Raw genomic sequence first — 10,601 nt, 5'->3', positions numbered from 1 at the left:
GATATTCAGATTGTACAGAATAGAAGTTCAGTTCGACGGTTTTAATATCGCGAAAACCAATTGATTCAGAGGAAGTCGAGAATGGGGGGGGGTAGGAAGGTAGAAGAGCAGAAGTACCATCGAAACAGGGGGTTCAGAGACTAAATGGAGGCACTGCAGAAGCAAGGGTTAACTCAATAGAGTTATAAGTGAATTACTTATCGCGTACACCCAGTATACAGACTAGATGCGTTTAGCTATAGGTCACGGATACTCAGGGAGGAGAATAAATTTCATCGACGTGAATAAACACACGTAACCCTTTTTCCTACCGCGACAACTTTTTTGAAATTTTTTCCTTTGTCCGACAACGGTAATGGGATTAAGCTTAACTTCGTTACGAAATTCGAGTTCCACATGAACCTTTTTTATGGACACATGGGAAGCATAGATTAAATTTTCTTCTTTTTCAGTGTTGCCAACTCTGTTTGAGAAGGTACTTCCGAAATCATTTAACGTCAACTGCATTTTGAACAGACTTTTATTATTGGAAATACCAATTGATATAAAAAATAATAGAGATATGGAAGGCTATGCACGGGAAAATTCTTTATATATTTACTTTATTGGTACATTCGTTTTCCTTTCTATTCGATTACGTGTCGCTTACCTTTCGATAAATGGAGCTAACACTTTCTGACAGTGGTAAATTGTAGAAAACCAAATTCTAAGGGTTATGCCCTTCGAAAGCCCTTACGAGGTCTTCCAGTACTGGGATCTTTGATGGACGCCTGGTTGCTCAAGAAAATTCAGTTAGTCCGTAGCTTTGTGTCCTATCGCGTTGTAGGGGTTGAGGGGTGATAGTGCTCGGACGGATGTCTCTGCTTGGAACTTAATTAGCCGTCGCAGCCTTAATTACCGCTTGATATTGCTCCGGAACAATTAACGCAATTAACCGGAGAAAGTGTTGCGCATCCAGTCTTCTTTCGAACTTCTTCATCTTCGATCGTTTGTCGTTACAGAAGTGTTACTCATACCCTATATCGAAATGGAAAAATTATGGAGAAAGAATCAATTTCATTTCACTGTTGAGTCATCTCGCATTTAGTTCCTCCTATTGTATAATTAACTTGTGAAAAAATAATTTCATTCTTAATGTAATACAGTAGATATCGATAGTAGTAGACAGGCACTAGCGATATCTCTTACGATATGCGCTTTTTGACTGAATAAACGTAAAAGGTATACGATTTAGCTATTGCTACAATATTACAAAAAACTCATTCTTTCTCAAAGTTTACCTTAGTATTCTTTAGTAAATAAATATTTATTAAATATTTCTCCCTCGTTTATTATATATTTCCGCTCTTATTTCTACCATTTATTTCTATACCAATAATAGGAATAACGATGAGAATTAAATTCTCATGGAGTGGGTAGTTAATATTTACAAGACACCTATTATTGCCATAATTACGTAATGATATGTAGCTTTTACACAAGTAACTTTCGTGTGAAAGTATCGTAAATTTGACGTCACTGACATTAAAAAAATACCAAATACTTTACTGTATGATGATCCTATATAACGCATTCTTCTACGACGAATCATCGCTGTATTCGTTTTGAGACAAACTCCATGCTAGAAGTGTTTACGTTTGAGGACGCGATCATATTCCCATTTTGATTGAAAAGGTTGATATCGTTTTTTGAATACATCTCGAATCGGATTGGTCAATCGTATAACTTATTCTTCGCCAACAAATATCAAACAGTTATTACAACTACGTAATTCGAATATTTCCTTCAGCGTTTTCGCGCACCTAGTCTCGTCAGATTAATTCGAAAGAACGATCTCGAAGAGTGGCGAAGCGGTAGATAAGTGCAGCCGGTTGAGCGTAGCAGAAACGCGGAAAGGGTGATGTTCGGGAGGGGGTGAAACGAACGGGCCACGAAAGCGCGAGCGCCGCGAAAGGGATGGGAACTAGCTCGCATAATATACTCGTCGCGGCATAATAATTCAGAAATTTGCATGTACGCGGGCTAACTCCTCAAGTAGGTTATCTATGCTGAAAGTTTTCTTCGTGATATATAACGCATCCACGGTCGAGTAGCGGGAGAGAAGCCGCGTCTACATCGCCTTACGTCCACGCCGTTGAGGGGGTTAGAGACGAGGTTTCGGAAGCGAACTTGCCTAACTAGGCGCAGGTACCGCGAAATATACGTTATACCAACGGGACATTATCTTTTCGAATTTGAATTACCGATTCCGCGTTTCCCTTCTCGTGGTTAATGCTGTCACTTATAGGAAATTTATACGCGAGCTATACTTACGTCGTTAGGATCACCAAATTATATCCTTGATATTTTATATGGATGACATTTCATATAGAGTGAAATTCTGTTATGTTTTAGAGAGAAAATTAGACTTTATACGAATACTTCAAGACAAACTTTACGAATCCAGCTATATGATAGATAATTTTATCTTAAACTGAGGGAATACAATTTTTTTTGTTTCTCGTTAAAACTCATGGCTTATATGACCTACCCTTTTGTTACAATAATAAAGATTCATAGCAATTGCTTTCATTAATTGCTCGGTTACGAGAACGTTTGTTATCGTTGTCGTTATCTTGGTTGCCACAAAAATAAGCATAAACGGTTCGTTTAAAATCTGGAAATTTTCGAAAAGGCTGTAGCATCTTCACCCCTTTCTAGCAATTTCTCGAACTTTCCCAGCTCTGATTAGTCTACAGTTATCGCTTAAGCAGCTTGATGTCGAATACCACACGAGCAAACCCTATTCACTAGATTTACACCCCCAAATCTCTTCCAAACTACGCACCTCAATGTCCTAAAAGGGACATCGTCGGTGTCCTGTAGCAAGTATGTCCCTCCCACTGTTGCAAACCTAATCCAAATTTCAAAACCTCACATTAGCCTTTGAGGTGATCGCGCATCCTCCGCTCCCTCAGTCTATCGCATAATGTTTTCGTTTCACGTATTCGTACATTTTCCAGATAATATTATACTTTCCCGATAGTCGTATGCAACGAGGGTGAATCTCCTCTTTCCTATTACGGTGTATTATACCTACAGATTTCTGACAAACTACGAATATATCTACCCATCTCCGCTTCCTTTCTCTCTGTTTCTCTCTCGTTTGCTCCATCTTCTCGTTCGTGCTGCCGGTAACGTTTTCACCCTCAAAGGACCTGCTCGACATAGTCAGAGGATTACGATGTACAACTCTATGTCGAGTTAGAATTTGGTGACACGAAGATGAGTATGTATATGGGAGTTTATTGAATGAAGCTGTATTAAATTCAGTATCATTTCAGGCCGACAAGGAGATAAAGGAACTCAAGGAAAGAGCATGGAAGCTGATTACATTTAGATCGAATTTATAGTTACGCTGGGAAAAACTATCGTGATTCATTAGCAGCATCGTTATTGATTCATATAGAGATTTTAACAAATCTTAAAAACACAATTGAGAAGTATTTTTGTTCGACGATAATTGTAATGTTAATGCGTGGCAATTATATTTGTATTGATCGTCAGCTATTATTGTTTATCTGTAAATTACCTCGAATTCAGATTTTATTTGGAAGAGATTTGAAATCGATCAAACTAATTTATAGAAGCAATTTTGATGTAAGAATATAATCTTTAGATCAATAAATATAATTTTTATGCTGTTTTTACATATTCTGTGTGTTATTACGTTAATTACAAAATCGCTTACTTATATGATTACGTTTGTATATTTATTTTTCACATGTGTTATTGCTTCTATCGATTATAACGTAGCTAGCGATCCTTTAAAATGTACGGTTATGATATCGATTATACGAAGTTATTTTGTGAATTCCGGATTGAAAGGAATAATTACGCCTGAAAGAGATTTAATACTTTTATTATAATTATTACCCATATTTAGTGCCCACCACGCTCTATCTTTATATTTTCATATAAAATTTATTATATTAATCTTCTATAACGATATTATGCATTCCGGTAATATTTAGATATATAGTACGGTACGCAATAAAATTTAATATATACAATGCACGATTCTATGATACACAAACGTTGTCGAGTAATACAACTATATGTATACTCTACAGATACTTAAAATGTATCCGGACACTTGCTTATTTTCAACGAGGTGTATTTTAATTATAAAATTAATTAACATATATCATTAATATATTTTTGATAAATATTCACAGACTGATGACTCCATATGAAACGTAGTAAACGCTGCTTCTAATTATTATTAACCTACCAAGTACACTGGTGAAAGTAACGAAGTTATTCCTTGTTCACCAATAACTAAAAAATCCTTGTATCAGTCCCATGAACCAACCAAATTGTTTATTCCAATTATTTTGTTACGCTAAACTATTCGTATTATTTACATTTCGATGCAGTTCCTTCGATCTATCTAATAACGTTCTCAAATATATTAGCGTTAAAGAAACTGCACCCCTTAGGTTCGTGCGACAGCATAGTCACATAGGAAAAGGACGATCATGCTCGATGGAGCGGCAAAAAGATCCGTACCGATGACACGAAATATTTTTCGCGGGCTCCCATGGCGTTCTGTTCCGGCAGGAGATCCTTTTTACACGCGCGGAAACGCGACCGCTTTTATGTGAGTTAACGCACCGACGCTCGTAGATCCATAACGTAACCCCTCCGACCCTCGTAAACCAGAATTTATTAACACTTCGAACGATGGGGGAGATTTGCTAAATGGTTTTCAATTTGTACCTTAACGCATCCAGACCACATGCTCGACAGATTTCGCGGCATATCGCGTACGTATTTCCGAAAAGAACTGTATATTTCTTTTCTTATTTCAGATATTATTCCAACCAGTTCTTCTTTATCGCTTACGCGTCTCGAGCATCGACTACGAAATTTAAATTCGACGGCTACTTCCATTTTATTGCCAATCCTGGTAATTGAATGAGAGAGAAAGTAAATCAATGAACGCTTCGATGCTTTGGCTACGTATTTCTTATATTTCCTTTTTTTTCTGCTTTTTTGTTGTTTAAATACGCGATTCTCTACGTGTAAGTAAATCTTTTATCGAATTTGAATTAATGTCGACATTTTGATTATCGTCTCCTATTTCTCGCTTTACTTTCCAACTATCTCTCTTGAGTAAACGAGCACGTAAGGCCTTCGAGAAACTTTTATGCAGTTACGCAGATTTACGAACTGCTATATTTCAGACGATAAACATAAGAAATTTTCACTTTTCTGGACGGAAAGTTCATTTTCTTTTGTTTTCATTATCAACGACAGATCCTGCGACTACCACTACAAAATTTGAGAAATAAAATACCCGGTTGAACTGTTTTAAATAATATTTCGTAATACACGTATATAAATCTTCGAAGAGAATCAATATTCGTATGGATGCGATTTATCGATGTGAAAGCTACTTTGAACCAGCGTATTAAGAGAGTCTATCGGTAAATTAAAATTCGATAGCGCTGTTTATCCCTACCAGCTTCCCCGTTTTCTTCGTTAAACGTTCCGAGAAAAGTGTTTGACGGTTTGAGGAAGATGAAAAATACAGGATGAAGCGTGCTAAACGACCTCGCCCTTATGGATATTGGCATGCATCGCGCAGGACGCTCATAATTTTCTTGGTAAGCTTCGACAAATTAGCCCCGAGCATACGTTACCCTCGCTTTAGTTGTCCTCCGTGGTTCGCTTGGCTCCACCTAACAGCCCCTCCGCTGCTCCTAAAAAGTCAGATTTTCTCGAGCAAATGGGCAAGCTTCTATTTTTTTTCCACTTTTTCCAGCGATAGCGTGTGTCCAAACACGCGTACAAGCGTGTACATCCGCCGGTACACGGATGCAGAGTTTGGCGAGTATAGGGAAAGAGAGCCGAGGAAAGGGGAAAGCTTGCCGGTTTGGAAAAACTCCAAGAGGAAAGAGCGGCGCTTCGCGTCGCGTCGTATCAGGGGTGGCTTCCGAGAGGAACTATCCTCCGCATAGAGGGATGAGAGGGACGGGTTGCCGGTTCGAAGGGAAAGCTACTCTCTTGGTGCTGGAAGGCGTGAGTCGCAAAAGCTCCGCCTGCAAGCTTCGTGGAACACGCCCCGCCGGCGTAGCTTTACCACCCACTGTGGCGATCCTGGAAAATAGTCCGACCAGCCGTGTCACCGGCGAGGCTTCGACCGGTAACCCCTCCACGGTTAAACGGGAACCGTAGTCCTTCCATCCGTGATCCATCCCCTGCTTCTCGTTTTTTCGTTTCCTTTTCCTCCTCCTCCTCCTCCTCTTCATCTTCCTCGCCTCCCCCATCATGCCGTCTCTCTTCCTTCTATTTCTCCTCGTTTCCCTTCCCCAACCTCCTCTTCCTCCGGTCTCCACCCTTCGAGTTTCAACTTCGGTCCGCTTTGCACACAGATTGCATCCGTGGCATCCGCGGATGCAATCATTACCTCGCTACCGGTCCTTGCTCCTTTTACAAGGAAGACGCTCAATCTATATACGGCCAGACTGGTTAGTTTGTACCCGTTCGTGTGCACGTGTGTGTCGTTTGCATGGGGATGGCTGGTCGGAAGAGTGCATCGTTCAGGCAGGGGTTGGAGAAGTTTGAGGTAAAGCCTCGTAGATGCTTTATTGGCTTCACCGTTGCGATAAGGAGCGCTGGGTTACCATGGGAAATAGTAATATAGGGAAAAGCGTCGCGAAACTGGATTCGAAATTGGCAGCGAGCGAATTCGTTCTTTTACGTTTCGCTAGAAATTTATTGGTGATCGTACTATTTAAATGTCACCGGCGCTTTTCCAGCTACATATAGTGAAATTATACTGCCGATAGAAAAAAGAATTTTCTACCCTTGTATCTGTAAACGGCATCTCGATTTTAAGCGAACGTCTAAAATACAATTAATCGTTAAACGTCACTGGCAACAAAGATCGAAGGCAAGTTCGCATCTTTTAAGATGCATTTCATTTAAAAAAAGAAAGTCGTTTCTTTGTTTGAAGGTAAAATTGTTTGCGCTTAAAGATGTAAAGCAATGTTCAGGAAACCGTATAAAGAAACAATATTCGCATATTCGATACATAATAAACACGATTTCTTTTAAACAGTATTCTGCTTGGAACGAGAAATCATCGAATACGTTGGTCATAAGGTAATTATATTAATCGTTTTATTCCACATTGTTTATCAGTACTGAAAGAAATATAAAGAAATGCTCTATATCGCAAGAACGTATTCTTTGGATAATTTGAAAAATACATGGCTTTAATGGATAAATTGTTTCAACAATGCTAAAAAAATCGGGGAACGATCTAATTTAATTGAAGTAAGGGAAAGTAAGATAAAACTGGGTAGCTGATATAATTTTTCCGTTAACGAGAAATCAGAGTGCGAAAGAAAGTTTAAACTAGTGTTAAGCGGGCCTGATACAATGAAGAGGTTTTCTTTTAAAAAATAATTTAACTAGCTGAAAAGAAAAGAAAATTTCTCAAACATAAATTCTCGGCTCTGTTCTACGATTGGAGTACAATACAATCGGAGGTACTCTCATTTTTTTCAAACTACGTATTTAAACGTCAAAGTTTAACAATACCAAAATCTTTCTTAATCATGATAGCATTTTCATATGATACCTTGAGCAAGTGCATTCTATCGTTACTTGTTCATAGCAACTAGCTAATTTTTTCAAGTTAATCAAAAACAATGACAAATTATTGAGAATATCGATTTCCACTGAAAAATAGATTAAGCATTTTCTTGATACGAAAATCCAGCTTTTATTTCAGCTTACCTGATTGACGTATGGAATTGGATTTGAAAAGTGTAGAATGTTGTATCACTGAATGAAATCTCCTGATTTCCTCAATCTGTCACCAGGAATTTGCCTGGAAGATTTTCGGCTGGCTTCAGCCAACATGTGGTAAGATGCACGAGACCATACTACGTATACAGACAAATTCGCAACGCGTTTCCATTATCTTATTTCGACCTGAAATACGTAACTGCGTGTCTATATCTCGCAATAATAAAAAACATAAAATTTCAACGAATCGAAAATATCTACACCGAAAAATCTCAACCTGCGTGTTCAAGCACAGATTATCACCGTAATTATCGATCGAATATTTTAGATACTACATTTTTATTCGTATGAAGTTTTAACAGGTAATTCCGTTAAGTTGAAAGTAAACTGGAGTAGCAAGAGGGAAAAAAGAAACGATGAAAACACCGTTGAAATAGTATGGAACGTTGAATGGCAGATGTTACGTGAATAATGGATTAACAGGCGAGCACTCCCCTTAATCCCGAGATTATCTATTCTAATACCGTGGCGCTATCGGAGCTTGGCCGAGATTAAGCTGACCGATCTGACTGATGAACTTTTTCTTCATTCGCATAAATCGAATATCATATATCGATATCAATAACTTCTCTCGCAATCTGGGTTAAACGACTTTTGCTGTTTCATTTAACTGAATATAAAGTATGTATCCCGATGTGCGCATTCAACGCGTCATTTGATAAATGGAACAACTTTATAAATGAAAGCAGAAATAACACCGAATTTAAATAGTAAAAAAAAGAAAAGAAACGGTAAAATATTTTAAACGGTAATCATTATTATAGTCGATGCACCGGAAACCGGAACTGATACGGAACGTCGCGGTAGATATAAGCAATCTATTACTCCATGTAATCTGTTACAAATGTTGAACAATCATAACGACACTCGTTTCGAGATTTTTTAAAAATAGATTTTCAGTTATCTTTTGGTCTTTATTTGTCAATTTCTGTGTTTAATAATTAATACCCTGTATCCATTTTATGGATTAATTTAGAATTAATTGCGAAAGATACTTACACATTGCGCTAAGACCCTTATTTTCACACACCTTTGATGCAATGATGAATGTTTTAATTTTTCTGACGGTCATTCTATTGAAAACGCATAGTAACGTACTAGACTTTTTTTTATTCCATTATTCATTCATTAGTTTCCAGTGTTTTTCACACACAAATCTATTTGTTATCTTATTTCGTTATATTACTCGCAATGTCTTTATGTGCGAAACTCAATGAATATTTCTGCTTGAATTGAGTGTATGTGAAGCCATACATGAGTCATATACGAATGTAACAATTTATGTTCGTGTAGGAGAATATGCAAGAACAGCGAGAAGCACCGAAATTTCACAGATATGTTAGCCACGAATAACGTTATTACTTATTCGTCGTCGCTTATGCTTGCTACAAATTAATTCCCTCGAATCGTATAATCTGAAGCCAAAATCAACGCAAGTATCGTCCATGGTGTATGTCCCTTGAGTGTTAGCTCCTTTGATCTAACGTTATCTTTGTTCTTACGCTCAAGTATGATTTGGTAAATTACAAAATTTTATCAAAATAGAGATTTTATTAACGCGAATTAATACGAACATATCGGAATAGCGAAAAGCCAATATTAGTTACTCGACTAAATCAAATCAACAAAATCTATAGGATTATTTTATAAAAAAATGTAAAGAATTTAAATGATGCAATAATTTCAAAGGAATTATCAAACGAATAACGTGTCAACACATTTTAACGCTAGAAATAGTCGTGTACCATTATAATTTTTGTGAGAGAATTTCAATTGTGCGAATTCTGTAGCTGATAATATATTTCGATATCCATTTATGTTCTTTAACATTTTAAACATCCACTTCGAGATGAACTATATTAATATATCATCTATTTTTCATAAACAGAGGCATTATGTTTATTCATGAACAAAAATCAAAATTTTATCTAAATTGCATTTAGCGACACTCATTTTGTATTTTATAGGTGTAGTATAAATTATTATTTTTATAATTCGTTATCTGTAGATTACAAGGCAGTGCATTTATGAACTAAACACTAATGCACTAAATATACGTGACATGAGCTAAATATGAATTCAGTTCTGTTAAATTTCATATAAAACTAAAATTATCCATTAACGTCAATTTTAAACTATTCCTTAATACTTACATACGTTTGTACTGTTATTGTTAAAAGAAAATTAGTTCAATATTGGCTTATCATAATAGATTTATCATAATAATTTAACCGCGTTATAAAACCACAATATGCAGAACAAAATTTAATTTTTTAATATAAAATTTTTCAGCTATATAGATCTTTAAACGTTGCTGTACTTTTACTGTCCAACTCAACTTACAAAATTCTCTGAACTTGAAATCATGAAATGTAAATACCATTAAAAACACCAAGGCATTTTCTTTTAATTGGGAATTTAGAATCGCATCAATATCTTGGCTATTAACGGTTACTTAGTAGTTAGTATTGTATACTATAAGTTTAATTCATATTGCCTATCTACCAAGTAATTTTTATATTCTATATTGTGTATAAAATATAGAACATAGAAGAGGACTTTTATCAAGGAATACATAATAACAATGTGTAGATATTACAACTACAATCAATATATTCTATCCTTTATAATTTTGTTTTACACTGAGAATTTTCAATTCTATAAATAATTAAATTTTCTAGACGAATACTTCTTAGTTAAATTTTGTTTTATTATTAAAACAGTGGCATTAATTATAG

This window comes from Bombus vancouverensis, chromosome 5, assembly GCF_051014615.1.
Source record: "Bombus vancouverensis nearcticus chromosome 5, iyBomVanc1_principal, whole genome shotgun sequence".
NCBI lineage: Eukaryota > Metazoa > Arthropoda > Insecta > Hymenoptera > Apidae > Bombus > Bombus vancouverensis.
The sequence above is the reverse complement of the archived record's forward strand: the minus strand, read 5'-3'. Positions refer to the sequence as shown.